The sequence below is a fragment of the Schistocerca cancellata genome, unplaced genomic scaffold (assembly GCF_023864275.1).
Source record: "Schistocerca cancellata isolate TAMUIC-IGC-003103 unplaced genomic scaffold, iqSchCanc2.1 HiC_scaffold_567, whole genome shotgun sequence".
NCBI lineage: Eukaryota > Metazoa > Arthropoda > Insecta > Orthoptera > Acrididae > Schistocerca > Schistocerca cancellata.
The window spans coordinates 1-24,510 of record NW_026046579.1 but is presented as its reverse complement, the minus strand read 5'-3'; the positions used below and the strand labels follow the sequence as shown (position 1 = coordinate 24,510).

The window sequence follows — 24,510 nt, the reverse complement described above, 5'->3', positions numbered from 1 at the left end:
ATGGGGAAAGAAACATTAATTTAAGGACGCGTGGCAAAAGTACTTATACGCAAAAGTAAAAGCCTGCTGCGGGTGGCCGGGAATCGAACCCGGATCAAACTGCTTGGAAGGCAACTATGCTGACCATTACACCACCACCGCACAGTTCCCTTCCGCGCCTCGCGAGCCGCGCTGTGTCTGCTTCCCGCCTGTCAGCGGCGCCTGAAGGTGGTCGTAGCTGTAGGCGCGTTACGGGGTAGGCGAGCTCATCAGGCAGCGTCTCTACGCACATTTCGCGTCCTTTGGCAAGAGTCGTCGCGTGCGTGCGCCGCAAGAGTACTTAGACGATCATTTTTAAGCAGTGCAGTGCAGGATTCAGCGTCTGTAGCATTCTCTCGAGAGGATGCGACGGCGCTGGACGGCAGTCCCACTTTCCCCTCAGACGTTTGCAGCGGAAAGCAGCAGGAAGCTGTGAACTAGCTGAGCATCGGTGGTTCAGTGGTAGAATGCTCGCCTGCCACGCGGGCGGCCCGGGTTCGATTCCCGGCCGATGCATCATTTTGCTTTTCCCGCGGTGCCGTGTGACTTGCGCGCTTGAGATGCACGATCCACAAGAATGTATAGCGGGATTCCCTTGAGAAGAAACGAGAACGCAGCACGCGCGGTTCCCCACTCGGACGCTCGCGTCATGTTCTACGGGACTGGCGTCGGCCCTGGCCTCACAAGTTGCTGTGTCCAGGTGCCTCCGAGGCACTGAACTTGAACGACGGGGAGTGCTGCCTATGGTTGCAAAAGCTGCAGCAACACCGCAATCAACTGGGCGGCAATGGCCACGTGTAGCAACAGAACGCGTTAACCACGAAGTAGTGTATCTCTGCGTCTAACATTGGGTACGCTGCTTACCCAGTTTCCAGGACCAGCAGTCTCCCCCGTCCCCCTGCCTCGGTAGCGCAGTAGGCAGCGCGTAAGTCTCGTAATTTTAAGGTCGTGAGTTCGATTCTCACCCGGGGCATTTAATTTTCTGTGAGTCACGGTGGTGCTGTCGCTAGGGCTCGAACTTATTTCTTGTTTGTTATCCACAACGTTTCAACGCTTCAGCGAGAAAATGTTTACTTCCTGTTATTGATACTTACAGCTTTCCTTTTCCTCTTCTCCCAGTAGAGCAAGAAGCCAAATGCATTGCTCTGAGACTTTTGAGGTGCGCGCCTTGCCAGTCAGTATGCGCAAAGACGCTCGCAAAGAGAGAAGGGTGCCGACGTGGGACTCGGCACGAAAATGTGCGAGAGACCATCCGATCCGTCCAACGAACGCCGAACTCCGGTGTGGTCTAGTGGCTAGGATACCTGGCTTTCACCCAGGAGGCCCGGTTCGATTCCCGGTACCGGAACGGAATTTTTTCCACACGAATCGTCTCAAGTTTCAGCTGTGCGTGCTGCCGTTTCCCGTTCCTGCTCGCAATTCAGCTACTGTTTCATGACCGCCAGCAGAACATGGACGAGCGGAGCAGGCACACGGTGACCCTAGAAGTGGCGTGTGGCTTCATGCCACGTGTTTCCAGCGTAGGGCTGAGCAACCGTCCGCGTCGAGGCCCGTTAGCTCAGTTGGTTAGAGCGTCGTGCTAATAACGCGAAGGTCGTGGGTTCGATCCCCCCACGGGCCAGTACGCTTTTACTACTACGAAAAGGCAGCGCCGATTTCAGCTGGCGAGTGTGATGACCAAAAGATCATCGCCCTGCGTGGACGTTGACAGAGGATCCGAACCCGACTTGTCGGCAAGCGCTACAGCATTCGCTCGGCAATGGCCACAATATGTTGAATACGCTGGTTCTGATACGGCAAAGAGAAAACGAAAGAAAATGTCCGATTGCCGACGTGTAACAACTTTGGCCCTTGTCAGTGCTTGGGCGGGTGACCGCATGGGAACACAGGGTACTGTTGGCAATTTTGCTTCCTATTTGTCTTTCTCCTTTCTTTTCGCAGCTGCAGCCCGATTCAGTCAAGGAGACGCCACCGTGTAATGAAGCGGCGTGCTGTGTGTCCACCGCCTCGCCTCTCCTTGCCTCTCTCAGTCGTTTCTCGTGCTTGTCGTGTTGATATAGGCCGACTGGAGAGCGTCAGCTCTCGCGTCAGCTGAGCAAAGTCGAGACAAGTCGAGACTCAAGGGGAATCGACGCACACGCTATAGGGTGGCCTGCAGCGAGTAAGATGGGGAAAGAAACATTAATTTAAGGACGCGTGGCAAAAGTACTTATACGCAAAAGTAAAAGCCTGCTGCGGTGGCCGGGAATCGAACCCGGATCAACTGCTTGGAAGGCAACTATGCTGACCATTACACCACCACCGCACAGTTCCCTTCCGCGCCTCGCGAGCCGCGCTGTGTCTGCTTCCCGCCTGTCAGCGGCGCCTGAAGGTGGTCGTAGCTGTAGGCGCGTTACGGGGTAGGCGAGCTCATCCAGGCAGCGTCTCTACGCACATTTCGCGTCCTTTGGCAAGAGTCGTCGCGTGCGTGCGCCGCAAGAGTACTTAGACGATCATTTTTAAGCAGTGCAGTGCAGGATTCAGCGTCTGTAGCATTCTCTCGAGAGGATGCGACGGCGCTGGACGGCAGTCCCACTTTCCCCTCAGACGTTTGCAGCGGAAAGCAGCAGGAAGCTGTGAACTAGCTGAGCATCGGTGGTTCAGTGGTAGAATGCTCGCCTGCCACGCGGGCGGCCCGGGTTCGATTCCCGGCCGATGCATCATTTTGCTTTTCCCGCGGTGCCGTGTGACTTGCGCGCTTGAGATGCACGATCCACAAGAATGTATAGCGGGATTCCCTTGAGAAGAAACGAGAACGCAGCACGCGCGGTTCCCCACTCGGACGCTCGCGTCATGTTCTACGGACTGGCGTCGGCCTGGCCTCACAAGTTGCTGTGTCCAGGTGCCTCCGAGGCACTGAACTTGAACGACGGGGAGTGCTGCCTATGGTTGCAAAAGCTGCAGCAACACCGCAATCAACTGGGCCGGCAATGCACGTGTAGCAACAGAACGCGTTAACCACGAAGTAGTGTATCTCTGCGTCTAACATTGGGTACGCTGCTTACCCAGTTTCCAGGACCAGCAGTCTCCCCCCGTCCCCCTGCCTCGGTAGCGCAGTAGGCAGCGCGTAAGTCTCGTAATTTTAAGGTCGTGAGTTCGATTCTCACCCGGGGCATTTAATTTTCTGTGAGTCACGGTGGTGCTGTCGCTAGGGCTCGAACTTATTTCTTGTTTGTTATCCACAACGTTTCAACGCTTCAGCGAGAAAATGTTTACTTCCTGTTATTGATACTTACAGCTTTCCTTTTCCTCTTCTCCCAGTAGAGCAAGAAGCCAAATGCATTGCTCTGAGACTTTTGAGGTGCGCGCCTTGCCAGTCAGTATGCGCAAAGACGCTCGCAAAGAGAGAAGGGTGCCGACGTGGGACTCGGCACGAAATGTGCGAGAGACCATCCGATCCGTCCAACGAACGCCGAACTCCGGTGTGGTCTAGTGGCTAGGATACCTGGCTTTCACCCAGGAGGCCCGGGTTCGATTCCCGGTACCGGAACGGAATTTTTTCCACACGAATCGTCTCAAGTTTCAGCTGTGCGTGCTGCCGTTTCCCGTCCTGCTCGCAATTCAGCTACTGTTTCATGACCGCCAGCAGAACATGGACGAGCGGAGCAGGCACACGGTGACCCTAGAAGTGGCGTGTGGCTTCATGCCACGTGTTTCCAGCGTAGGGCTGAGCAACCGTCCGCGTCGAGGCCCGTTAGCTCAGTTGGTTAGAGCGTCGTGCTAATAACGCGAAGGTCGTGGGTTCGATCCCCCCACGGGCCAGTACGCTTTTACTACTACGAAAAGGCAGCGCCGATTTCAGCTGGCGAGTGTGATGACCAAAAGATCATCGCCCTGCGTGGACGTTGACAGAGGATCCGAACCCGACTTGTCGGCAAGCGCTACAGCATTCGCTCGGCAATGGCCACAATATGTTGAATACGCTGGTTCTGATACGGCAAAGAGAAAACGAAAGAAAATGTCCGATTGCCGACGTGTAACAACTTTGGCCCTTGTCAGTGCTTGGGCGGGTGACCGCATGGGAACACAGGGTACTGTTGGCAATTTTGCTTCCTATTTGTCTTTCTCCTTTCTTTTCGCAGCTGCAGCCCGATTCAGTCAGGGAGACGCCACCGTGTAATGAAGCGGCGTGCTGTGTGTCCACCGCCTCGCCTCTCCTTGCCTCTCTCAGTCGTTTCTCGTGCTTGTCGTGTTGATATAGGCCGACTGGAGAGCGTCAGCTCTCGCGTCAGCTGAGCAAAGTCGAGACAAGTCGAGACTCAAGGGGAATCGACGCACACGCTATAGGGTGGCCTGCAGCGAGTAAGATGGGGAAAGAAACATTAATTTAAGGACGCGTGGCAAAAGTACTTATACGCAAAAGTAAAAGCCTGCTGCGGTGGCCGGGAATCGAACCCGGATCAACTGCTTGGAAGGCAACTATGCTGACCATTACACCACCACCGCACAGTTCCCTTCCGCGCCTCGCGAGCCGCGCTGTGTCTGCTTCCCGCCTGTCAGCGGCGCCTGAAGGTGGTCGTAGCTGTAGGCGCGTTACGGGGTAGGCGAGCTCATCCAGGCAGCGTCTCTACGCACATTTCGCGTCCTTTGGCAAGAGTCGTCGCGTGCGTGCGCCGCAAGAGTACTTAGACGATCATTTTTAAGCAGTGCAGTGCAGGATTCAGCGTCTGTAGCATTCTCTCGAGAGGATGCGACGGCGCTGGACGGCAGTCCCACTTTCCCCTCAGACGTTTGCAGCGGAAAGCAGCAGGAAGCTGTGAACTAGCTGAGCATCGGTGGTTCAGTGGTAGAATGCTCGCCTGCCACGCGGGCGGCCCGGGTTCGATTCCCGGCCGATGCATCATTTTGCTTTTCCCGCGGTGCCGTGTGACTTGCGCGCTTGAGATGCACGATCCACAAGAATGTATAGCGGGATTCCCTTGAGAAGAAACGAGAACGCAGCACGCGCGGTTCCCCACTCGGACGCTCGCGTCATGTTCTACGGACTGGCGTCGGCCTGGCCTCACAAGTTGCTGTGTCCAGGTGCCTCCGAGGCACTGAACTTGAACGACGGGGAGTGCTGCCTATGGTTGCAAAAGCTGCAGCAACACCGCAATCAACTGGGCCGGCAATGCACGTGTAGCAACAGAACGCGTTAACCACGAAGTAGTGTATCTCTGCGTCTAACATTGGGTACGCTGCTTACCCAGTTTCCAGGACCAGCAGTCTCCCCCCGTCCCCCTGCCTCGGTAGCGCAGTAGGCAGCGCGTAAGTCTCGTAATTTTAAGGTCGTGAGTTCGATTCTCACCCGGGGCATTTAATTTTCTGTGAGTCACGGTGGTGCTGTCGCTAGGGCTCGAACTTATTTCTTGTTTGTTATCCACAACGTTTCAACGCTTCAGCGAGAAAATGTTTACTTCCTGTTATTGATACTTACAGCTTTCCTTTTCCTCTTCTCCCAGTAGAGCAAGAAGCCAAATGCATTGCTCTGAGACTTTTGAGGTGCGCGCCTTGCCAGTCAGTATGCGCAAAGACGCTCGCAAAGAGAGAAGGGTGCCGACGTGGGACTCGGCACGAAATGTGCGAGAGACCATCCGATCCGTCCAACGAACGCCGAACTCCGGTGTGGTCTAGTGGCTAGGATACCTGGCTTTCACCCAGGAGGCCCGGGTTCGATTCCCGGTACCGGAACGGAATTTTTTCCACACGAATCGTCTCAAGTTTCAGCTGTGCGTGCTGCCGTTTCCCGTCCTGCTCGCAATTCAGCTACTGTTTCATGACCGCCAGCAGAACATGGACGAGCGGAGCAGGCACACGGTGACCCTAGAAGTGGCGTGTGGCTTCATGCCACGTGTTTCCAGCGTAGGGCTGAGCAACCGTCCGCGTCGAGGCCCGTTAGCTCAGTTGGTTAGAGCGTCGTGCTAATAACGCGAAGGTCGTGGGTTCGATCCCCCCACGGGCCAGTACGCTTTTACTACTACGAAAAGGCAGCGCCGATTTCAGCTGGCGAGTGTGATGACCAAAAGATCATCGCCCTGCGTGGACGTTGACAGAGGATCCGAACCCGACTTGTCGGCAAGCGCTACAGCATTCGCTCGGCAATGGCCACAATATGTTGAATACGCTGGTTCTGATACGGCAAAGAGAAAACGAAAGAAAATGTCCGATTGCCGACGTGTAACAACTTTGGCCCTTGTCAGTGCTTGGGCGGGTGACCGCATGGGAACACAGGGTACTGTTGGCAATTTTGCTTCCTATTTGTCTTTCTCCTTTCTTTTCGCAGCTGCAGCCCGATTCAGTCAAGGAGACGCCACCGTGTAATGAAGCGGCGTGCTGTGTGTCCACCGCCTCGCCTCTCCTTGCCTCTCTCAGTCGTTTCTCGTGCTTGTCGTGTTGATATAGGCCGACTGGAGAGCGTCAGCTCTCGCGTCAGCTGAGCAAAGTCGAGACAAGTCGAGACTCAAGGGGAATCGACGCACACGCTATAGGGTGGCCTGCAGCGAGTAAGATGGGGAAAGAAACATTAATTTAAGGACGCGTGGCAAAAGTACTTATACGCAAAAGTAAAAGCCTGCTGCGGTGGCCGGGAATCGAACCCGGATCAACTGCTTGGAAGGCAACTATGCTGACCATTACACCACCACCGCACAGTTCCCTTCCGCGCCTCGCGAGCCGCGCTGTGTCTGCTTCCCGCCTGTCAGCGGCGCCTGAAGGTGGTCGTAGCTGTAGGCGCGTTACGGGGTAGGCGAGCTCATCCAGGCAGCGTCTCTACGCACATTTCGCGTCCTTTGGCAAGAGTCGTCGCGTGCGTGCGCCGCAAGAGTACTTAGACGATCATTTTTAAGCAGTGCAGTGCAGGATTCAGCGTCTGTAGCATTCTCTCGAGAGGATGCGACGGCGCTGGACGGCAGTCCCACTTTCCCCTCAGACGTTTGCAGCGGAAAGCAGCAGGAAGCTGTGAACTAGCTGAGCATCGGTGGTTCAGTGGTAGAATGCTCGCCTGCCACGCGGGCGGCCCGGGTTCGATTCCCGGCCGATGCATCATTTTGCTTTTCCCGCGGTGCCGTGTGACTTGCGCGCTTGAGATGCACGATCCACAAGAATGTATAGCGGGATTCCCTTGAGAAGAAACGAGAACGCAGCACGCGCGGTTCCCCACTCGGACGCTCGCGTCATGTTCTACGGACTGGCGTCGGCCTGGCCTCACAAGTTGCTGTGTCCAGGTGCCTCCGAGGCACTGAACTTGAACGACGGGGAGTGCTGCCTATGGTTGCAAAAGCTGCAGCAACACCGCAATCAACTGGGCCGGCAATGCACGTGTAGCAACAGAACGCGTTAACCACGAAGTAGTGTATCTCTGCGTCTAACATTGGGTACGCTGCTTACCCAGTTTCCAGGACCAGCAGTCTCCCCCCGTCCCCCTGCCTCGGTAGCGCAGTAGGCAGCGCGTAAGTCTCGTAATTTTAAGGTCGTGAGTTCGATTCTCACCCGGGGCATTTAATTTTCTGTGAGTCACGGTGGTGCTGTCGCTAGGGCTCGAACTTATTTCTTGTTTGTTATCCACAACGTTTCAACGCTTCAGCGAGAAAATGTTTACTTCCTGTTATTGATACTTACAGCTTTCCTTTTCCTCTTCTCCCAGTAGAGCAAGAAGCCAAATGCATTGCTCTGAGACTTTTGAGGTGCGCGCCTTGCCAGTCAGTATGCGCAAAGACGCTCGCAAAGAGAGAAGGGTGCCGACGTGGGACTCGGCACGAAATGTGCGAGAGACCATCCGATCCGTCCAACGAACGCCGAACTCCGGTGTGGTCTAGTGGCTAGGATACCTGGCTTTCACCCAGGAGGCCCGGGTTCGATTCCCGGTACCGGAACGGAATTTTTTCCACACGAATCGTCTCAAGTTTCAGCTGTGCGTGCTGCCGTTTCCCGTCCTGCTCGCAATTCAGCTACTGTTTCATGACCGCCAGCAGAACATGGACGAGCGGAGCAGGCACACGGTGACCCTAGAAGTGGCGTGTGGCTTCATGCCACGTGTTTCCAGCGTAGGGCTGAGCAACCGTCCGCGTCGAGGCCCGTTAGCTCAGTTGGTTAGAGCGTCGTGCTAATAACGCGAAGGTCGTGGGTTCGATCCCCCCACGGGCCAGTACGCTTTTACTACTACGAAAAGGCAGCGCCGATTTCAGCTGGCGAGTGTGATGACCAAAAGATCATCGCCCTGCGTGGACGTTGACAGAGGATCCGAACCCGACTTGTCGGCAAGCGCTACAGCATTCGCTCGGCAATGGCCACAATATGTTGAATACGCTGGTTCTGATACGGCAAAGAGAAAACGAAAGAAAATGTCCGATTGCCGACGTGTAACAACTTTGGCCCTTGTCAGTGCTTGGGCGGGTGACCGCATGGGAACACAGGGTACTGTTGGCAATTTTGCTTCCTATTTGTCTTTCTCCTTTCTTTTCGCAGCTGCAGCCCGATTCAGTCAGGGAGACGCCACCGTGTAATGAAGCGGCGTGCTGTGTGTCCACCGCCTCGCCTCTCCTTGCCTCTCTCAGTCGTTTCTCGTGCTTGTCGTGTTGATATAGGCCGACTGGAGAGCGTCAGCTCTCGCGTCAGCTGAGCAAAGTCGAGACAAGTCGAGACTCAAGGGGAATCGACGCACACGCTATAGGGTGGCCTGCAGCGAGTAAGATGGGGAAAGAAACATTAATTTAAGGACGCGTGGCAAAAGTACTTATACGCAAAAGTAAAAGCCTGCTGCGGTGGCCGGGAATCGAACCCGGATCAACTGCTTGGAAGGCAACTATGCTGACCATTACACCACCACCGCACAGTTCCCTTCCGCGCCTCGCGAGCCGCGCTGTGTCTGCTTCCCGCCTGTCAGCGGCGCCTGAAGGTGGTCGTAGCTGTAGGCGCGTTACGGGGTAGGCGAGCTCATCCAGGCAGCGTCTCTACGCACATTTCGCGTCCTTTGGCAAGAGTCGTCGCGTGCGTGCGCCGCAAGAGTACTTAGACGATCATTTTTAAGCAGTGCAGTGCAGGATTCAGCGTCTGTAGCATTCTCTCGAGAGGATGCGACGGCGCTGGACGGCAGTCCCACTTTCCCCTCAGACGTTTGCAGCGGAAAGCAGCAGGAAGCTGTGAACTAGCTGAGCATCGGTGGTTCAGTGGTAGAATGCTCGCCTGCCACGCGGGCGGCCCGGGTTCGATTCCCGGCCGATGCATCATTTTGCTTTTCCCGCGGTGCCGTGTGACTTGCGCGCTTGAGATGCACGATCCACAAGAATGTATAGCGGGATTCCCTTGAGAAGAAACGAGAACGCAGCACGCGCGGTTCCCCACTCGGACGCTCGCGTCATGTTCTACGGACTGGCGTCGGCCTGGCCTCACAAGTTGCTGTGTCCAGGTGCCTCCGAGGCACTGAACTTGAACGACGGGGAGTGCTGCCTATGGTTGCAAAAGCTGCAGCAACACCGCAATCAACTGGGCCGGCAATGCACGTGTAGCAACAGAACGCGTTAACCACGAAGTAGTGTATCTCTGCGTCTAACATTGGGTACGCTGCTTACCCAGTTTCCAGGACCAGCAGTCTCCCCCCGTCCCCCTGCCTCGGTAGCGCAGTAGGCAGCGCGTAAGTCTCGTAATTTTAAGGTCGTGAGTTCGATTCTCACCCGGGGCATTTAATTTTCTGTGAGTCACGGTGGTGCTGTCGCTAGGGCTCGAACTTATTTCTTGTTTGTTATCCACAACGTTTCAACGCTTCAGCGAGAAAATGTTTACTTCCTGTTATTGATACTTACAGCTTTCCTTTTCCTCTTCTCCCAGTAGAGCAAGAAGCCAAATGCATTGCTCTGAGACTTTTGAGGTGCGCGCCTTGCCAGTCAGTATGCGCAAAGACGCTCGCAAAGAGAGAAGGGTGCCGACGTGGGACTCGGCACGAAATGTGCGAGAGACCATCCGATCCGTCCAACGAACGCCGAACTCCGGTGTGGTCTAGTGGCTAGGATACCTGGCTTTCACCCAGGAGGCCCGGGTTCGATTCCCGGTACCGGAACGGAATTTTTTCCACACGAATCGTCTCAAGTTTCAGCTGTGCGTGCTGCCGTTTCCCGTCCTGCTCGCAATTCAGCTACTGTTTCATGACCGCCAGCAGAACATGGACGAGCGGAGCAGGCACACGGTGACCCTAGAAGTGGCGTGTGGCTTCATGCCACGTGTTTCCAGCGTAGGGCTGAGCAACCGTCCGCGTCGAGGCCCGTTAGCTCAGTTGGTTAGAGCGTCGTGCTAATAACGCGAAGGTCGTGGGTTCGATCCCCCCACGGGCCAGTACGCTTTTACTACTACGAAAAGGCAGCGCCGATTTCAGCTGGCGAGTGTGATGACCAAAAGATCATCGCCCTGCGTGGACGTTGACAGAGGATCCGAACCCGACTTGTCGGCAAGCGCTACAGCATTCGCTCGGCAATGGCCACAATATGTTGAATACGCTGGTTCTGATACGGCAAAGAGAAAACGAAAGAAAATGTCCGATTGCCGACGTGTAACAACTTTGGCCCTTGTCAGTGCTTGGGCGGGTGACCGCATGGGAACACAGGGTACTGTTGGCAATTTTGCTTCCTATTTGTCTTTCTCCTTTCTTTTCGCAGCTGCAGCCCGATTCAGTCAGGGAGACGCCACCGTGTAATGAAGCGGCGTGCTGTGTGTCCACCGCCTCGCCTCTCCTTGCCTCTCTCAGTCGTTTCTCGTGCTTGTCGTGTTGATATAGGCCGACTGGAGAGCGTCAGCTCTCGCGTCAGCTGAGCAAAGTCGAGACAAGTCGAGACTCAAGGGGAATCGACGCACACGCTATAGGGTGGCCTGCAGCGAGTAAGATGGGGAAAGAAACATTAATTTAAGGACGCGTGGCAAAAGTACTTATACGCAAAAGTAAAAGCCTGCTGCGGTGGCCGGGAATCGAACCCGGATCAACCGCTTGGAAGGCAACTATGCTGACCATTACACCACCACCGCACAGTTCCCTTCCGCGCCTCGCGAGCCGCGCTGTGTCTGCTTCCCGCCTGTCAGCGGCGCCTGAAGGTGGTCGTAGCTGTAGGCGCGTTACGGGGTAGGCGAGCTCATCCAGGCAGCGTCTCTACGCACATTTCGCGTCCTTTGGCAAGAGTCGTCGCGTGCGTGCGCCGCAAGAGTACTTAGACGATCATTTTTAAGCAGTGCAGTGCAGGATTCAGCGTCTGTAGCATTCTCTCGAGAGGATGCGACGGCGCTGGACGGCAGTCCCACTTTCCCCTCAGACGTTTGCAGCGGAAAGCAGCAGGAAGCTGTGAACTAGCTGAGCATCGGTGGTTCAGTGGTAGAATGCTCGCCTGCCACGCGGGCGGCCCGGGTTCGATTCCCGGCCGATGCATCATTTTGCTTTTCCCGCGGTGCCGTGTGACTTGCGCGCTTGAGATGCACGATCCACAAGAATGTATAGCGGGATTCCCTTGAGAAGAAACGAGAACGCAGCACGCGCGGTTCCCCACTCGGACGCTCGCGTCATGTTCTACGGACTGGCGTCGGCCTGGCCTCACAAGTTGCTGTGTCCAGGTGCCTCCGAGGCACTGAACTTGAACGACGGGGAGTGCTGCCTATGGTTGCAAAAGCTGCAGCAACACCGCAATCAACTGGGCCGGCAATGCACGTGTAGCAACAGAACGCGTTAACCACGAAGTAGTGTATCTCTGCGTCTAACATTGGGTACGCTGCTTACCCAGTTTCCAGGACCAGCAGTCTCCCCCCGTCCCCCTGCCTCGGTAGCGCAGTAGGCAGCGCGTAAGTCTCGTAATTTTAAGGTCGTGAGTTCGATTCTCACCCGGGGCATTTAATTTTCTGTGAGTCACGGTGGTGCTGTCGCTAGGGCTCGAACTTATTTCTTGTTTGTTATCCACAACGTTTCAACGCTTCAGCGAGAAAATGTTTACTTCCTGTTATTGATACTTACAGCTTTCCTTTTCCTCTTCTCCCAGTAGAGCAAGAAGCCAAATGCATTGCTCTGAGACTTTTGAGGTGCGCGCCTTGCCAGTCAGTATGCGCAAAGACGCTCGCAAAGAGAGAAGGGTGCCGACGTGGGACTCGGCACGAAATGTGCGAGAGACCATCCGATCCGTCCAACGAACGCCGAACTCCGGTGTGGTCTAGTGGCTAGGATACCTGGCTTTCACCCAGGAGGCCCGGGTTCGATTCCCGGTACCGGAACGGAATTTTTTCCACACGAATCGTCTCAAGTTTCAGCTGTGCGTGCTGCCGTTTCCCGTCCTGCTCGCAATTCAGCTACTGTTTCATGACCGCCAGCAGAACATGGACGAGCGGAGCAGGCACACGGTGACCCTAGAAGTGGCGTGTGGCTTCATGCCACGTGTTTCCAGCGTAGGGCTGAGCAACCGTCCGCGTCGAGGCCCGTTAGCTCAGTTGGTTAGAGCGTCGTGCTAATAACGCGAAGGTCGTGGGTTCGATCCCCCCACGGGCCAGTACGCTTTTACTACTACGAAAAGGCAGCGCCGATTTCAGCTGGCGAGTGTGATGACCAAAAGATCATCGCCCTGCGTGGACGTTGACAGAGGATCCGAACCCGACTTGTCGGCAAGCGCTACAGCATTCGCTCGGCAATGGCCACAATATGTTGAATACGCTGGTTCTGATACGGCAAAGAGAAAACGAAAGAAAATGTCCGATTGCCGACGTGTAACAACTTTGGCCCTTGTCAGTGCTTGGGCGGGTGACCGCATGGGAACACAGGGTACTGTTGGCAATTTTGCTTCCTATTTGTCTTTCTCCTTTCTTTTCGCAGCTGCAGCCCGATTCAGTCAGGGAGACGCCACCGTGTAATGAAGCGGCGTGCTGTGTGTCCACCGCCTCGCCTCTCCTTGCCTCTCTCAGTCGTTTCTCGTGCTTGTCGTGTTGATATAGGCCGACTGGAGAGCGTCAGCTCTCGCGTCAGCTGAGCAAAGTCGAGACAAGTCGAGACTCAAGGGGAATCGACGCACACGCTATAGGGTGGCCTGCAGCGAGTAAGATGGGGAAAGAAACATTAATTTAAGGACGCGTGGCAAAAGTACTTATACGCAAAAGTAAAAGCCTGCTGCGGTGGCCGGGAATCGAACCCGGATCAACTGCTTGGAAGGCAACTATGCTGACCATTACACCACCACCGCACAGTTCCCTTCCGCGCCTCGCGAGCCGCGCTGTGTCTGCTTCCCGCCTGTCAGCGGCGCCTGAAGGTGGTCGTAGCTGTAGGCGCGTTACGGGGTAGGCGAGCTCATCCAGGCAGCGTCTCTACGCACATTTCGCGTCCTTTGGCAAGAGTCGTCGCGTGCGTGCGCCGCAAGAGTACTTAGACGATCATTTTTAAGCAGTGCAGTGCAGGATTCAGCGTCTGTAGCATTCTCTCGAGAGGATGCGACGGCGCTGGACGGCAGTCCCACTTTCCCCTCAGACGTTTGCAGCGGAAAGCAGCAGGAAGCTGTGAACTAGCTGAGCATCGGTGGTTCAGTGGTAGAATGCTCGCCTGCCACGCGGGCGGCCCGGGTTCGATTCCCGGCCGATGCATCATTTTGCTTTTCCCGCGGTGCCGTGTGACTTGCGCGCTTGAGATGCACGATCCACAAGAATGTATAGCGGGATTCCCTTGAGAAGAAACGAGAACGCAGCACGCGCGGTTCCCCACTCGGACGCTCGCGTCATGTTCTACGGACTGGCGTCGGCCTGGCCTCACAAGTTGCTGTGTCCAGGTGCCTCCGAGGCACTGAACTTGAACGACGGGGAGTGCTGCCTATGGTTGCAAAAGCTGCAGCAACACCGCAATCAACTGGGCCGGCAATGCACGTGTAGCAACAGAACGCGTTAACCACGAAGTAGTGTATCTCTGCGTCTAACATTGGGTACGCTGCTTACCCAGTTTCCAGGACCAGCAGTCTCCCCCCGTCCCCCTGCCTCGGTAGCGCAGTAGGCAGCGCGTAAGTCTCGTAATTTTAAGGTCGTGAGTTCGATTCTCACCCGGGGCATTTAATTTTCTGTGAGTCACGGTGGTGCTGTCGCTAGGGCTCGAACTTATTTCTTGTTTGTTATCCACAACGTTTCAACGCTTCAGCGAGAAAATGTTTACTTCCTGTTATTGATACTTACAGCTTTCCTTTTCCTCTTCTCCCAGTAGAGCAAGAAGCCAAATGCATTGCTCTGAGACTTTTGAGGTGCGCGCCTTGCCAGTCAGTATGCGCAAAGACGCTCGCAAAGAGAGAAGGGTGCCGACGTGGGACTCGGCACGAAATGTGCGAGAGACCATCCGATCCGTCCAACGAACGCCGAACTCCGGTGTGGTCTAGTGGCTAGGATACCTGGCTTTCACCCAGGAGGCCCGGGTTCGATTCCCGGTACCGGAACGGAATTTTTTCCACACGAATCGTCTCAAGTTTCAGCTGTGCGTGCTGCCGTTTCCCGTCCTGCTCGCAATTCAGCTACTGTTTCATGACCGCCAGCAGAACATGGACGAGCGGAGCAGGCACACGGTGACCCTAGAAGTGGCGTGTGGCTTCATGCCACGTGTTTCCAGCGTAGGGCTGAGCAACCGTCCGCGTCGAGGCCCGTTAGCTCAGTTGGTTAGAGCGTCGTGCTAATAACGCGAAGGTCGTGGGTTCGATCCCCCCACGGGCCAGTACGCTTTTACTACTACGAAAAGGCAGCGCCGATTTCAGCTGGCGAGTGTGATGACCAAAAGATCATCGCCCTGCGTGGACGTTGACAGAGGATCCGAACCCGACTTGTCGGCAAGCGCTACAGCATTCGCTCGGCAATGGCCACAATATGTTGAATACGCTGGTTCTGATACGGCAAAGAGAAAACGAAAGAAAATGTCCGATTGCCGACGTGTAACAACTTTGGCCCTTGTCAGTGCTTGGGCGGGTGACCGCATGGGAACACAGGGTACTGTTGGCAATTTTGCTTCCTATTTGTCTTTCTCCTTTCTTTTCGCAGCTGCAGCCCGATTCAGTCAGGGAGACGCCACCGTGTAATGAAGCGGCGTGCTGTGTGTCCACCGCCTCGCCTCTCCTTGCCTCTCTCAGTCGTTTCTCGTGCTTGTCGTGTTGATATAGGCCGACTGGAGAGCGTCAGCTCTCGCGTCAGCTGAGCAAAGTCGAGACAAGTCGAGACTCAAGGGGAATCGACGCACACGCTATAGGGTGGCCTGCAGCGAGTAAGATGGGGAAAGAAACATTAATTTAAGGACGCGTGGCAAAAGTACTTATACGCAAAAGTAAAAGCCTGCTGCGGTGGCCGGGAATCGAACCCGGATCAACTGCTTGGAAGGCAACTATGCTGACCATTACACCACCACCGCACAGTTCCCTTCCGCGCCTCGCGAGCCGCGCTGTGTCTGCTTCCCGCCTGTCAGCGGCGCCTGAAGGTGGTCGTAGCTGTAGGCGCGTTACGGGGTAGGCGAGCTCATCCAGGCAGCGTCTCTACGCACATTTCGCGTCCTTTGGCAAGAGTCGTCGCGTGCGTGCGCCGCAAGAGTACTTAGACGATCATTTTTAAGCAGTGCAGTGCAGGATTCAGCGTCTGTAGCATTCTCTCGAGAGGATGCGACGGCGCTGGACGGCAGTCCCACTTTCCCCTCAGACGTTTGCAGCGGAAAGCAGCAGGAAGCTGTGAACTAGCTGAGCATCGGTGGTTCAGTGGTAGAATGCTCGCCTGCCACGCGGGCGGCCCGGGTTCGATTCCCGGCCGATGCATCATTTTGCTTTTCCCGCGGTGCCGTGTGACTTGCGCGCTTGAGATGCACGATCCACAAGAATGTATAGCGGGATTCCCTTGAGAAGAAACGAGAACGCAGCACGCGCGGTTCCCCACTCGGACGCTCGCGTCATGTTCTACGGACTGGCGTCGGCCTGGCCTCACAAGTTGCTGTGTCCAGGTGCCTCCGAGGCACTGAACTTGAACGACGGGGAGTGCTGCCTATGGTTGCAAAAGCTGCAGCAACACCGCAATCAACTGGGCCGGCAATGCACGTGTAGCAACAGAACGCGTTAACCACGAAGTAGTGTATCTCTGCGTCTAACATTGGGTACGCTGCTTACCCAGTTTCCAGGACCAGCAGTCTCCCCCCGTCCCCCTGCCTCGGTAGCGCAGTAGGCAGCGCGTAAGTCTCGTAATTTTAAGGTCGTGAGTTCGATTCTCACCCGGGGCATTTAATTTTCTGTGAGTCACGGTGGTGCTGTCGCTAGGGCTCGAACTTATTTCTTGTTTGTTATCCACAACGTTTCAACGCTTCAGCGAGAAAATGTTTACTTCCTGTTATTGATACTTACAGCTTTCCTTTTCCTCTTCTCCCAGTAGAGCAAGAAGCCAAATGCATTGCTCTGAGACTTTTGAGGTGCGCGCCTTGCCAGTCAGTATGCGCAAAGACGCTCGCAAAGAGAGAAGGGTGCCGACGTGGGACTCGGCACGAAATGTGCGAGAGACCATCCGATCCGTCCAACGAACGCCGAACTCCGGTGTGGTCTAGTGGCTAGGATACCTGGCTTTCACCCAGGAGGCCCGGGTTCGATTCCCGGTACCGGAACGGAATTTTTTCCACACGAATCGTCTCAAGTTTCAGCTGTGCGTGCTGCCGTTTCCCGTCCTGCTCGCAATTCAGCTACTGTTTCATGACCGCCAGCAGAACATGGACGAGCGGAGCAGGCACACGGTGACCCTAGAAGTGGCGTGTGGCTTCATGCCACGTGTTTCCAGCGTAGGGCTGAGCAACCGTCCGCGTCGAGGCCCGTTAGCTCAGTTGGTTAGAGCGTCGTGCTAATAACGCGAAGGTCGTGGGTTCGATCCCCCACGGGCCAGTACGCTTTTACTACTACGAAAAGGCAGCGCCGATTTCAGCTGGCGAGTGTGATGACCAAAAGATCATCGCCCTGCGTGGACGTTGACAGAGGATCCGAACCCGACTTGTCGGCAAGCGCTACAGCATTCGCTCGGCAATGGCCACAATATGTTGAATACGCTGGTTCTGATACGGCAAAGAGAAAACGAAAGAAAATGTCCGATTGCCGACGTGTAACAACTTTGGCCCTTGTCAGTGCTTGGGCGGGTGACCGCATGGGAACACAGGGTACTGTTGGCAATTTTGCTTCCTATTTGTCTTTCTCCTTTCTTTTCGCAGCTGCAGCCCGATTCAGTCAGGGAGACGCCACCGTGTAATGAAGCGGCGTGCTGTGTGTCCACCGCCTCGCCTCTCCTTGCCTCTCTCAGTCGTTTCTCGTGCTTGTCGTGTTGATATAGGCCGACTGGAGAGCGTCAGCTCTCGCGTCAGCTGAGCAAAGTCGAGACAAGTCGAGACTCAAGGGGAATCGACGCACACGCTATAGGGTGGCCTGCAGCGAGTAAGATGGGGAAAGAAACATTAATTTAAGGACGCGTGGCAAAAGTACTTATACGCAAAAGTAAAAGCCTGCTGCGGTGGCCGGGAATCGAACCCGGATCAACTGCTTGGAAGGCAACTATGCTGACCATTACACCACCACCGCACAGTTCCCTTCCGCGCCTCGCGAGCCGCGCTGTGTCTGCTTCCCGCCTGTCAGCGGCGCCTGAAGGTGGTCGTAGCTGTAGGCGCGTTACGGGGTAGGCGAGCTCATCCAGGCAGCGTCTCTACGCACATTTCGCGTCCTTTGGCAAGAGTCGTCGCGTGCGTGCGCCGCAAGAGTACTTAGACGATCATTTTTAAGCAGTGCAGTGCAGGATTCAGCGTCTGTAGCATTCTCTCGAGAGGATGCGACGGCGCTGGACGGCAGTCCCACTTTCCCCTCAGACGTTTGCAGCGGAAAGCAGCAGGAAGCTGTGAACTAGCTGAGCATCGGTGGTTCAGTGGTAGAATGCTCGCCTGCCACGCGGGCGGCCCGGGTTCGATTCCCGGCCGATGCATCATTTTGCTTTTCCCGCGGTGCCGTGTGACTTGCGCGCTTGAGATGCACGATCCACAAGAATGTATAGCGGGATTCCCTTGAGAAGAAACGAGAACGCAGCACGCGCGGTTCCCCACTCGGACGCTCGCGTCATGTTCTACGGACTGGCGTCGGCCTGGCCTCACAAGTTGCTGTGTCCAGGTGCCTCCGAGGCACTGAACTTGAACGACGGGGAGTGCTGCCTATGGTTGCAAAAGCTGCAGCAACACCGCAATCAACTGGGCCGGCAATGCACGTGTAGCAACAGAACGCGTTAACCACGAAGTAGTGTATCTCTGCGTCTAACATTGGGTACGCTGCTTACCCAGTTTCCAGGACCAGCAGTCTCCCCCCGTCCCCCTGCCTCGGTAGCGCAGTAGGCAGCGCGTAAGTCTCGTAATTTTAAGGTCGTGAGTTCGATTCTCACCCGGGGCATTTAATTTTCTGTGAGTCACGGTGGTGCTGTCGCTAGGGCTCGAACTTATTTCTTGTTTGTTATCCACAACGTTTCAACGCTTCAGCGAGAAAATGTTTACTTCCTGTTATTGATACTTACAGCTTTCCTTTTCCTCTTCTCCCAGTAGAGCAAGAAGCCAAATGCATTGCTCTGAGACTTTTGAGGTGCGCGCCTTGCCAGTCAGTATGCGCAAAGACGCTCGCAAAGAGAGAAGGGTGCCGACGTGGGACTCGGCACGAAATGTGCGAGAGACCATCCGATCCGTCCAACGAACGCCGAACTCCGGTGTGGTCTAGTGGCTAGGATACCTGGCTTTCACCCAGGAGGCCCGGGTTCGATTCCCGGTACCGGAACGGAATTTTTTCCACACGAATCGTCTCAAGTTTCAGCTGTGCGTGCTGCCGTTTCCCGTCCTGCTCGCAATTCAGCTACTGTTTCATGACCGCCAGCAGAACATGGACGAGCGGAGCAGGCACACGGTGACCCTAGAAGTGGCGTGTGGCTTCATGCCACGTGTTTCCAGCGTAGGGCTGAGCAACCGTCCGCGTCGAGGCCCGTTAGCTCAGTTGGTTAGAGCGTCGTGCTAATAACGCGAAGGTCGTGGGTTCGATCCCCCCACGGGCCAGTACGCTTTTACTACTACGAAAAGGCAGCGCCGATTTCAGCTGGCGAGTGTGATGACCAAAAGATCATCGCCCTGCGTGGACGTTGACAGAGGATCCGAACCCGACTTGTCGGCAAGCGCTACAGCATTCGCTCGGCAATGGCCACAATATGTTGAATACGCTGGTTCTGATACGGCAAAGAGAAAACGAAAGAAAATGTCCGATTGCCGACGTGTAACAACTTTGGCCCTTGTCAGTGCTTGGGCGGGTGACCGCATGGGAACACAGGGTACTGTTGGCAATTTTGCTTCCTATTTGTCTTTCTCCTTTCTTTTCGCAGCTGCAGCCCGATTCAGTCAGGGAGACGCCACCGTGTAATGAAGCGGCGTGCTGTGTGTCCACCGCCTCGCCTCTCCTTGCCTCTCTCAGTCGTTTCTCGTGCTTGTCGTGTTGATATAGGCCGACTGGAGAGCGTCAGCTCTCGCGTCAGCTGAGCAAAGTCGAGACAAGTCGAGACTCAAGGGGAATCGACGCACACGCTATAGGGTGGCCTGCAGCGAGTAAGATGGGGAAAGAAACATTAATTTAAGGACGCGTGGCAAAAGTACTTATACGCAAAAGTAAAAGCCTGCTGCGGTGGCCGGGAATCGAACCCGGATCAACTGCTTGGAAGGCAACTATGCTGACCATTACACCACCACCGCACAGTTCCCTTCCGCGCCTCGCGAGCCGCGCTGTGTCTGCTTCCCGCCTGTCAGCGGCGCCTGAAGGTGGTCGTAGCTGTAGGCGCGTTACGGGGTAGGCGAGCTCATCCAGGCAGCGTCTCTACGCACATTTCGCGTCCTTTGGCAAGAGTCGTCGCGTGCGTGCGCCGCAAGAGTACTTAGACGATCATTTTTAAGCAGTGCAGTGCAGGATTCAGCGTCTGTAGCATTCTCTCGAGAGGATGCGACGGCGCTGGACGGCAGTCCCACTTTCCCCTCAGACGTTTGCAGCGGAAAGCAGCAGGAAGCTGTGAACTAGCTGAGCATCGGTGGTTCAGTGGTAGAATGCTCGCCTGCCACGCGGGCGGCCCGGGTTCGATTCCCGGCCGATGCATCATTTTGCTTTTCCCGCGGTGCCGTGTGACTTGCGCGCTTGAGATGCACGATCCACAAGAATGTATAGCGGGATTCCCTTGAGAAGAAACGAGAACGCAGCACGCGCGGTTCCCCACTCGGACGCTCGCGTCATGTTCTACGGACTGGCGTCGGCCTGGCCTCACAAGTTGCTGTGTCCAGGTGCCTCCGAGGCACTGAACTTGAACGACGGGGAGTGCTGCCTATGGTTGCAAAAGCTGCAGCAACACCGCAATCAACTGGGCCGGCAATGCACGTGTAGCAACAGAACGCGTTAACCACGAAGTAGTGTATCTCTGCGTCTAACATTGGGTACGCTGCTTACCCAGTTTCCAGGACCAGCAGTCTCCCCCCGTCCCCCTGCCTCGGTAGCGCAGTAGGCAGCGCGTAAGTCTCGTAATTTTAAGGTCGTGAGTTCGATTCTCACCCGGGGCATTTAATTTTCTGTGAGTCACGGTGGTGCTGTCGCTAGGGCTCGAACTTATTTCTTGTTTGTTATCCACAACGTTTCAACGCTTCAGCGAGAAAATGTTTACTTCCTGTTATTGATACTTACAGCTTTCCTTTTCCTCTTCTCCCAGTAGAGCAAGAAGCCAAATGCATTGCTCTGAGACTTTTGAGGTGCGCGCCTTGCCAGTCAGTATGCGCAAAGACGCTCGCAAAGAGAGAAGGGTGCCGACGTGGGACTCGGCACGAAATGTGCGAGAGACCATCCGATCCGTCCAACGAACGCCGAACTCCGGTGTGGTCTAGTGGCTAGGATACCTGGCTTTCACCCAGGAGGCCCGGGTTCGATTCCCGGTACCGGAACGGAATTTTTTCCACACGAATCGTCTCAAGTTTCAGCTGTGCGTGCTGCCGTTTCCCGTCCTGCTCGCAATTCAGCTACTGTTTCATGACCGCCAGCAGAACATGGACGAGCGGAGCAGGCACACGGTGACCCTAGAAGTGGCGTGTGGCTTCATGCCACGTGTTTCCAGCGTAGGGCTGAGCAACCGTCCGCGTCGAGGCCCGTTAGCTCAGTTGGTTAGAGCGTCGTGCTAATAACGCGAAGGTCGTGGGTTCGATCCCCCCACGGGCCAGTACGCTTTTACTACTACGAAAAGGCAGCGCCGATTTCAGCTGGCGAGTGTGATGACCAAAAGATCATCGCCCTGCGTGGACGTTGACAGAGGATCCGAACCCGACTTGTCGGCAAGCGCTACAGCATTCGCTCGGCAATGGCCACAATATGTTGAATACGCTGGTTCTGATACGGCAAAGAGAAAACGAAAGAAAATGTCCGATTGCCGACGTGTAACAACTTTGGCCCTTGTCAGTGCTTGGGCGGGTGACCGCATGGGAACACAGGGTACTGTTGGCAATTTTGCTTCCTATTTGTCTTTCTCCTTTCTTTTCGCAGCTGCAGCCCGATTCAGTCAGGGAGACGCCACCGTGTAATGAAGCGGCGTGCTGTGTGTCCACCGCCTCGCCTCTCCTTGCCTCTCTCAGTCGTTCTCGTGCTTGTCGTGTTGATATAGGCCGACTGGAGAGCGTCAGCTCTCGCGTCAGCTGAGCAAAGTCGAGACAAGTCGAGACTCAAGGGGAATCGACGCACACGCTATAGGGTGGCCTGCAGCGAGTAAGATGGGGAAAGAAACATTAATTTAAGGACGCGTGGCAAAAGTACTTATACGCAAAAGTAAAAGCCTGCTGCGGTGGCCGGGAATCGAACCCGGATCAACTGCTTGGAAGGCAACTATGCTGACCATTACACCACCACCGCACAGTTCCCTTCCGCGCCTCGCGAGCCGCGCTGTGTCTGCTTCCCGCCTGTCAGCGGCGCCTGAAGGTGGTCGTAGCTGTAGGCGCGTTACGGGGTAGGCGAGCTCATCCAGGCAGCGTCTCTACGCACATTTCGCGTCCTTTGGCAAGAGTCGTCGCGTGCGTGCGCCGCAAGAGTACTTAGACGATCATTTTTAAGCAGTGCAGTGCAGGATTCAGCGTCTGTAGCATTCTCTCGAGAGGATGCGACGGCGCTGGACGGCAGTCCCACTTTCCCCTCAGACGTTTGCAGCGGAAAGCAGCAGGAAGCTGTGAACTAGCTGAGCATCGGTGGTTCAGTGGTAGAATGCTCGCCTGCCACGCGGGCGGCCCGGGTTCGATTCCCGGCCGATGCATCATTTTGCTTTTCCCGCGGTGCCGTGTGACTTGCGCGCTTGAGATGCACGATCCACAAGAATGTATAGCGGGATTCCCTTGAGAAGAAACGAGAACGCAGCACGCGCGGTTCCCCACTCGGACGCTCGCGTCATGTTCTACGGACTGGCGTCGGCCTGGCCTCACAAGTTGCTGTGTCCAGGTGCCTCCGAGGCACTGAACTTGAACGACGGGGAGTGCTGCCTATGGTTGCAAAAGCTGCAGCAACACCGCAATCAACTGGGCCGGCAATGCACGTGTAGCAACAGAACGCGTTAACCACGAAGTAGTGTATCTCTGCGTCTAACATTGGGTACGCTGCTTACCCAGTTTCCAGGACCAGCAGTCTCCCCCCGTCCCCCTGCCTCGGTAGCGCAGTAGGCAGCGCGTAAGTCTCGTAATTTTAAGGTCGTGAGTTCGATTCTCACCCGGGCATTTAATTTTCTGTGAGTCACGGTGGTGCTGTCGCTAGGGCTCGAACTTATTTCTTGTTTGTTATCCACAACGTTTCAACGCTTCAGCGAGAAAATGTTTACTTCCTGTTATTGATACTTACAGCTTTCCTTTTCCTCTTCTCCCAGTAGAGCAAGAAGCCAAATGCATTGCTCTGAGACTTTTGAGGTGCGCGCCTTGCAGTCAGTATGCGCAAAGACGCTCGCAAAGAGAGAAGGGTGCCGACGTGGGACTCGGCACGAAATGTGCGAGAGACCATCCGATCCGTCCAACGAACGCCGAACTCCGGTGTGGTCTAGTGGCTAGGATACCTGGCTTTCACCCAGGAGGCCCGGGTTCGATTCCCGGTACCGGAACGGAATTTTTTCCACACGAATCGTCTCAAGTTTCAGCTGTGCGTGCTGCCGTTTCCCGTCCTGCTCGCAATTCAGCTACTGTTTCATGACCGCCAGCAGAACATGGACGAGCGGAGCAGGCACACGGTGACCCTAGAAGTGGCGTGTGGCTTCATGCCACGTGTTTCCAGCGTAGGGCTGAGCAACCGTCCGCGTCGAGGCCCGTTAGCTCAGTTGGTTAGAGCGTCGTGCTAATAACGCGAAGGTCGTGGGTTCGATCCCCCCACGGGCCAGTACGCTTTTACTACTACGAAAAGGCAGCGCCGATTTCAGCTGGCGAGTGTGATGACCAAAAGATCATCGCCCTGCGTGGACGTTGACAGAGGATCCGAACCCGACTTGTCGGCAAGCGCTACAGCATTCGCTCGGCAATGGCCACAATATGTTGAATACGCTGGTTCTGATACGGCAAAGAGAAAACGAAAGAAAATGTCCGATTGCCGACGTGTAACAACTTTGGCCCTTGTCAGTGCTTGGGCGGGTGACCGCATGGGAACACAGGGTACTGTTGGCAATTTTGCTTCCTATTTGTCTTTCTCCTTTCTTTTCGCAGCTGCAGCCCGATTCAGTCAGGGAGACGCCACCGTGTAATGAAGCGGCGTGCTGTGTGTCCACCGCCTCGCCTCTCCTTGCCTCTCTCAGTCGTTTCTCGTGCTTGTCGTGTTGATATAGGCCGACTGGAGAGCGTCAGCTCTCGCGTCAGCTGAGCAAAGTCGAGACAAGTCGAGACTCAAGGGGAATCGACGCACACGCTATAGGGTGGCCTGCAGCGAGTAAGATGGGGAAAGAAACATTAATTTAAGGACGCGTGGCAAAAGTACTTATACGCAAAAGTAAAAGCCTGCTGCGGTGGCCGGGAATCGAACCCGGATCAACTGCTTGGAAGGCAACTATGCTGACCATTACACCACCACCGCACAGTTCCCTTCCGCGCCTCGCGAGCCGCGCTGTGTCTGCTTCCCGCCTGTCAGCGGCGCCTGAAGGTGGTCGTAGCTGTAGGCGCGTTACGGGGTAGGCGAGCTCATCCAGGCAGCGTCTCTACGCACATTTCGCGTCCTTTGGCAAGAGTCGTCGCGTGCGTGCGCCGCAAGAGTACTTAGACGATCATTTTTAAGCAGTGCAGTGCAGGATTCAGCGTCTGTAGCATTCTCTCGAGAGGATGCGACGGCGCTGGACGGCAGTCCACTTTCCCCTCAGACGTTTGCAGCGGAAAGCAGCAGGAAGCTGTGAACTAGCTGAGCATCGGTGGTTCAGTGGTAGAATGCTCGCCTGCCACGCGGGCGGCCCGGGTTCGATTCCCGGCCGATG

General features: G+C 55.6%; 56 non-coding genes across 56 annotated transcripts; 44 read left to right on the top strand and 12 right to left on the bottom strand.

The window, feature by feature from the left end:
* Window positions 1–67: 67 nt before the first annotated feature.
* Window positions 68–141, bottom strand: Trnag-ucc (transfer RNA glycine (anticodon UCC)). Its single transcript has one exon. It is a non-coding gene; the product is annotated as a tRNA-Gly (tRNA).
* A 322-nt stretch (window positions 142–463) lies between these two features.
* On the top strand, window positions 464–534 carry Trnag-gcc (transfer RNA glycine (anticodon GCC)). The gene has a single exon. It is a non-coding gene; the product is annotated as a tRNA-Gly (tRNA).
* Window positions 535–918: 384 nt separating this feature from the next.
* Window positions 919–991, top strand: Trnat-cgu (transfer RNA threonine (anticodon CGU)). Its single transcript has one exon. It is a non-coding gene; the product is annotated as a tRNA-Thr (tRNA).
* Window positions 992–1,295: 304 nt separating this feature from the next.
* Trnae-uuc (transfer RNA glutamic acid (anticodon UUC)) lies at window positions 1,296–1,366 on the top strand. The gene has a single exon. It is a non-coding gene; the product is annotated as a tRNA-Glu (tRNA).
* A 199-nt stretch (window positions 1,367–1,565) lies between these two features.
* Window positions 1,566–1,639, top strand: Trnai-aau (transfer RNA isoleucine (anticodon AAU)). Its single transcript has one exon. It is a non-coding gene; the product is annotated as a tRNA-Ile (tRNA).
* Window positions 1,640–2,251: 612 nt separating this feature from the next.
* Trnag-ucc (transfer RNA glycine (anticodon UCC)) lies at window positions 2,252–2,323 on the bottom strand. Its single transcript has one exon. It is a non-coding gene; the product is annotated as a tRNA-Gly (tRNA).
* Window positions 2,324–2,646: 323 nt separating this feature from the next.
* On the top strand, window positions 2,647–2,717 carry Trnag-gcc (transfer RNA glycine (anticodon GCC)). Its single transcript has one exon. It is a non-coding gene; the product is annotated as a tRNA-Gly (tRNA).
* A 382-nt stretch (window positions 2,718–3,099) lies between these two features.
* On the top strand, window positions 3,100–3,172 carry Trnat-cgu (transfer RNA threonine (anticodon CGU)). The gene has a single exon. It is a non-coding gene; the product is annotated as a tRNA-Thr (tRNA).
* A 303-nt stretch (window positions 3,173–3,475) lies between these two features.
* Window positions 3,476–3,547, top strand: Trnae-uuc (transfer RNA glutamic acid (anticodon UUC)). Its single transcript has one exon. It is a non-coding gene; the product is annotated as a tRNA-Glu (tRNA).
* Window positions 3,548–3,745: 198 nt separating this feature from the next.
* On the top strand, window positions 3,746–3,819 carry Trnai-aau (transfer RNA isoleucine (anticodon AAU)). The gene has a single exon. It is a non-coding gene; the product is annotated as a tRNA-Ile (tRNA).
* A 612-nt stretch (window positions 3,820–4,431) lies between these two features.
* On the bottom strand, window positions 4,432–4,503 carry Trnag-ucc (transfer RNA glycine (anticodon UCC)). The gene has a single exon. It is a non-coding gene; the product is annotated as a tRNA-Gly (tRNA).
* A 323-nt stretch (window positions 4,504–4,826) lies between these two features.
* Window positions 4,827–4,897, top strand: Trnag-gcc (transfer RNA glycine (anticodon GCC)). Its single transcript has one exon. It is a non-coding gene; the product is annotated as a tRNA-Gly (tRNA).
* Window positions 4,898–5,279: 382 nt separating this feature from the next.
* Trnat-cgu (transfer RNA threonine (anticodon CGU)) lies at window positions 5,280–5,352 on the top strand. Its single transcript has one exon. It is a non-coding gene; the product is annotated as a tRNA-Thr (tRNA).
* A 303-nt stretch (window positions 5,353–5,655) lies between these two features.
* On the top strand, window positions 5,656–5,727 carry Trnae-uuc (transfer RNA glutamic acid (anticodon UUC)). Its single transcript has one exon. It is a non-coding gene; the product is annotated as a tRNA-Glu (tRNA).
* A 198-nt stretch (window positions 5,728–5,925) lies between these two features.
* On the top strand, window positions 5,926–5,999 carry Trnai-aau (transfer RNA isoleucine (anticodon AAU)). The gene has a single exon. It is a non-coding gene; the product is annotated as a tRNA-Ile (tRNA).
* Window positions 6,000–6,611: 612 nt separating this feature from the next.
* Trnag-ucc (transfer RNA glycine (anticodon UCC)) lies at window positions 6,612–6,683 on the bottom strand. Its single transcript has one exon. It is a non-coding gene; the product is annotated as a tRNA-Gly (tRNA).
* A 323-nt stretch (window positions 6,684–7,006) lies between these two features.
* Trnag-gcc (transfer RNA glycine (anticodon GCC)) lies at window positions 7,007–7,077 on the top strand. The gene has a single exon. It is a non-coding gene; the product is annotated as a tRNA-Gly (tRNA).
* A 382-nt stretch (window positions 7,078–7,459) lies between these two features.
* Trnat-cgu (transfer RNA threonine (anticodon CGU)) lies at window positions 7,460–7,532 on the top strand. The gene has a single exon. It is a non-coding gene; the product is annotated as a tRNA-Thr (tRNA).
* A 303-nt stretch (window positions 7,533–7,835) lies between these two features.
* On the top strand, window positions 7,836–7,907 carry Trnae-uuc (transfer RNA glutamic acid (anticodon UUC)). Its single transcript has one exon. It is a non-coding gene; the product is annotated as a tRNA-Glu (tRNA).
* A 198-nt stretch (window positions 7,908–8,105) lies between these two features.
* On the top strand, window positions 8,106–8,179 carry Trnai-aau (transfer RNA isoleucine (anticodon AAU)). Its single transcript has one exon. It is a non-coding gene; the product is annotated as a tRNA-Ile (tRNA).
* A 612-nt stretch (window positions 8,180–8,791) lies between these two features.
* On the bottom strand, window positions 8,792–8,863 carry Trnag-ucc (transfer RNA glycine (anticodon UCC)). Its single transcript has one exon. It is a non-coding gene; the product is annotated as a tRNA-Gly (tRNA).
* A 323-nt stretch (window positions 8,864–9,186) lies between these two features.
* Window positions 9,187–9,257, top strand: Trnag-gcc (transfer RNA glycine (anticodon GCC)). The gene has a single exon. It is a non-coding gene; the product is annotated as a tRNA-Gly (tRNA).
* A 382-nt stretch (window positions 9,258–9,639) lies between these two features.
* Window positions 9,640–9,712, top strand: Trnat-cgu (transfer RNA threonine (anticodon CGU)). The gene has a single exon. It is a non-coding gene; the product is annotated as a tRNA-Thr (tRNA).
* A 303-nt stretch (window positions 9,713–10,015) lies between these two features.
* On the top strand, window positions 10,016–10,087 carry Trnae-uuc (transfer RNA glutamic acid (anticodon UUC)). Its single transcript has one exon. It is a non-coding gene; the product is annotated as a tRNA-Glu (tRNA).
* A 198-nt stretch (window positions 10,088–10,285) lies between these two features.
* Window positions 10,286–10,359, top strand: Trnai-aau (transfer RNA isoleucine (anticodon AAU)). The gene has a single exon. It is a non-coding gene; the product is annotated as a tRNA-Ile (tRNA).
* A 612-nt stretch (window positions 10,360–10,971) lies between these two features.
* Trnag-ucc (transfer RNA glycine (anticodon UCC)) lies at window positions 10,972–11,043 on the bottom strand. Its single transcript has one exon. It is a non-coding gene; the product is annotated as a tRNA-Gly (tRNA).
* Window positions 11,044–11,366: 323 nt separating this feature from the next.
* Trnag-gcc (transfer RNA glycine (anticodon GCC)) lies at window positions 11,367–11,437 on the top strand. The gene has a single exon. It is a non-coding gene; the product is annotated as a tRNA-Gly (tRNA).
* A 382-nt stretch (window positions 11,438–11,819) lies between these two features.
* Window positions 11,820–11,892, top strand: Trnat-cgu (transfer RNA threonine (anticodon CGU)). The gene has a single exon. It is a non-coding gene; the product is annotated as a tRNA-Thr (tRNA).
* Window positions 11,893–12,195: 303 nt separating this feature from the next.
* Window positions 12,196–12,267, top strand: Trnae-uuc (transfer RNA glutamic acid (anticodon UUC)). The gene has a single exon. It is a non-coding gene; the product is annotated as a tRNA-Glu (tRNA).
* A 198-nt stretch (window positions 12,268–12,465) lies between these two features.
* Trnai-aau (transfer RNA isoleucine (anticodon AAU)) lies at window positions 12,466–12,539 on the top strand. Its single transcript has one exon. It is a non-coding gene; the product is annotated as a tRNA-Ile (tRNA).
* A 612-nt stretch (window positions 12,540–13,151) lies between these two features.
* Trnag-ucc (transfer RNA glycine (anticodon UCC)) lies at window positions 13,152–13,223 on the bottom strand. Its single transcript has one exon. It is a non-coding gene; the product is annotated as a tRNA-Gly (tRNA).
* A 323-nt stretch (window positions 13,224–13,546) lies between these two features.
* Trnag-gcc (transfer RNA glycine (anticodon GCC)) lies at window positions 13,547–13,617 on the top strand. Its single transcript has one exon. It is a non-coding gene; the product is annotated as a tRNA-Gly (tRNA).
* A 382-nt stretch (window positions 13,618–13,999) lies between these two features.
* Window positions 14,000–14,072, top strand: Trnat-cgu (transfer RNA threonine (anticodon CGU)). Its single transcript has one exon. It is a non-coding gene; the product is annotated as a tRNA-Thr (tRNA).
* Window positions 14,073–14,375: 303 nt separating this feature from the next.
* Window positions 14,376–14,447, top strand: Trnae-uuc (transfer RNA glutamic acid (anticodon UUC)). Its single transcript has one exon. It is a non-coding gene; the product is annotated as a tRNA-Glu (tRNA).
* A 198-nt stretch (window positions 14,448–14,645) lies between these two features.
* Trnai-aau (transfer RNA isoleucine (anticodon AAU)) lies at window positions 14,646–14,719 on the top strand. Its single transcript has one exon. It is a non-coding gene; the product is annotated as a tRNA-Ile (tRNA).
* A 612-nt stretch (window positions 14,720–15,331) lies between these two features.
* Trnag-ucc (transfer RNA glycine (anticodon UCC)) lies at window positions 15,332–15,403 on the bottom strand. The gene has a single exon. It is a non-coding gene; the product is annotated as a tRNA-Gly (tRNA).
* Window positions 15,404–15,726: 323 nt separating this feature from the next.
* Window positions 15,727–15,797, top strand: Trnag-gcc (transfer RNA glycine (anticodon GCC)). Its single transcript has one exon. It is a non-coding gene; the product is annotated as a tRNA-Gly (tRNA).
* Window positions 15,798–16,179: 382 nt separating this feature from the next.
* Window positions 16,180–16,252, top strand: Trnat-cgu (transfer RNA threonine (anticodon CGU)). Its single transcript has one exon. It is a non-coding gene; the product is annotated as a tRNA-Thr (tRNA).
* Window positions 16,253–16,555: 303 nt separating this feature from the next.
* On the top strand, window positions 16,556–16,627 carry Trnae-uuc (transfer RNA glutamic acid (anticodon UUC)). Its single transcript has one exon. It is a non-coding gene; the product is annotated as a tRNA-Glu (tRNA).
* Window positions 16,628–16,825: 198 nt separating this feature from the next.
* On the top strand, window positions 16,826–16,898 carry Trnai-aau (transfer RNA isoleucine (anticodon AAU)). Its single transcript has one exon. It is a non-coding gene; the product is annotated as a tRNA-Ile (tRNA).
* Window positions 16,899–17,510: 612 nt separating this feature from the next.
* Window positions 17,511–17,582, bottom strand: Trnag-ucc (transfer RNA glycine (anticodon UCC)). Its single transcript has one exon. It is a non-coding gene; the product is annotated as a tRNA-Gly (tRNA).
* A 323-nt stretch (window positions 17,583–17,905) lies between these two features.
* Window positions 17,906–17,976, top strand: Trnag-gcc (transfer RNA glycine (anticodon GCC)). Its single transcript has one exon. It is a non-coding gene; the product is annotated as a tRNA-Gly (tRNA).
* A 382-nt stretch (window positions 17,977–18,358) lies between these two features.
* Window positions 18,359–18,431, top strand: Trnat-cgu (transfer RNA threonine (anticodon CGU)). The gene has a single exon. It is a non-coding gene; the product is annotated as a tRNA-Thr (tRNA).
* Window positions 18,432–18,734: 303 nt separating this feature from the next.
* On the top strand, window positions 18,735–18,806 carry Trnae-uuc (transfer RNA glutamic acid (anticodon UUC)). Its single transcript has one exon. It is a non-coding gene; the product is annotated as a tRNA-Glu (tRNA).
* A 198-nt stretch (window positions 18,807–19,004) lies between these two features.
* Window positions 19,005–19,078, top strand: Trnai-aau (transfer RNA isoleucine (anticodon AAU)). The gene has a single exon. It is a non-coding gene; the product is annotated as a tRNA-Ile (tRNA).
* Window positions 19,079–19,690: 612 nt separating this feature from the next.
* On the bottom strand, window positions 19,691–19,762 carry Trnag-ucc (transfer RNA glycine (anticodon UCC)). Its single transcript has one exon. It is a non-coding gene; the product is annotated as a tRNA-Gly (tRNA).
* Window positions 19,763–20,085: 323 nt separating this feature from the next.
* On the top strand, window positions 20,086–20,156 carry Trnag-gcc (transfer RNA glycine (anticodon GCC)). Its single transcript has one exon. It is a non-coding gene; the product is annotated as a tRNA-Gly (tRNA).
* A 382-nt stretch (window positions 20,157–20,538) lies between these two features.
* Window positions 20,539–20,611, top strand: Trnat-cgu (transfer RNA threonine (anticodon CGU)). The gene has a single exon. It is a non-coding gene; the product is annotated as a tRNA-Thr (tRNA).
* Window positions 20,612–20,914: 303 nt separating this feature from the next.
* Window positions 20,915–20,986, top strand: Trnae-uuc (transfer RNA glutamic acid (anticodon UUC)). Its single transcript has one exon. It is a non-coding gene; the product is annotated as a tRNA-Glu (tRNA).
* Window positions 20,987–21,184: 198 nt separating this feature from the next.
* Window positions 21,185–21,258, top strand: Trnai-aau (transfer RNA isoleucine (anticodon AAU)). The gene has a single exon. It is a non-coding gene; the product is annotated as a tRNA-Ile (tRNA).
* A 611-nt stretch (window positions 21,259–21,869) lies between these two features.
* On the bottom strand, window positions 21,870–21,941 carry Trnag-ucc (transfer RNA glycine (anticodon UCC)). Its single transcript has one exon. It is a non-coding gene; the product is annotated as a tRNA-Gly (tRNA).
* Window positions 21,942–22,264: 323 nt separating this feature from the next.
* On the top strand, window positions 22,265–22,335 carry Trnag-gcc (transfer RNA glycine (anticodon GCC)). Its single transcript has one exon. It is a non-coding gene; the product is annotated as a tRNA-Gly (tRNA).
* Window positions 22,336–22,716: 381 nt separating this feature from the next.
* Window positions 22,717–22,790, top strand: Trnat-cgu (transfer RNA threonine (anticodon CGU)). The gene has a single exon. It is a non-coding gene; the product is annotated as a tRNA-Thr (tRNA).
* A 301-nt stretch (window positions 22,791–23,091) lies between these two features.
* Trnae-uuc (transfer RNA glutamic acid (anticodon UUC)) lies at window positions 23,092–23,163 on the top strand. The gene has a single exon. It is a non-coding gene; the product is annotated as a tRNA-Glu (tRNA).
* A 198-nt stretch (window positions 23,164–23,361) lies between these two features.
* Trnai-aau (transfer RNA isoleucine (anticodon AAU)) lies at window positions 23,362–23,435 on the top strand. Its single transcript has one exon. It is a non-coding gene; the product is annotated as a tRNA-Ile (tRNA).
* Window positions 23,436–24,047: 612 nt separating this feature from the next.
* Window positions 24,048–24,119, bottom strand: Trnag-ucc (transfer RNA glycine (anticodon UCC)). Its single transcript has one exon. It is a non-coding gene; the product is annotated as a tRNA-Gly (tRNA).
* Window positions 24,120–24,510: the final 391 nt, after the last annotated feature.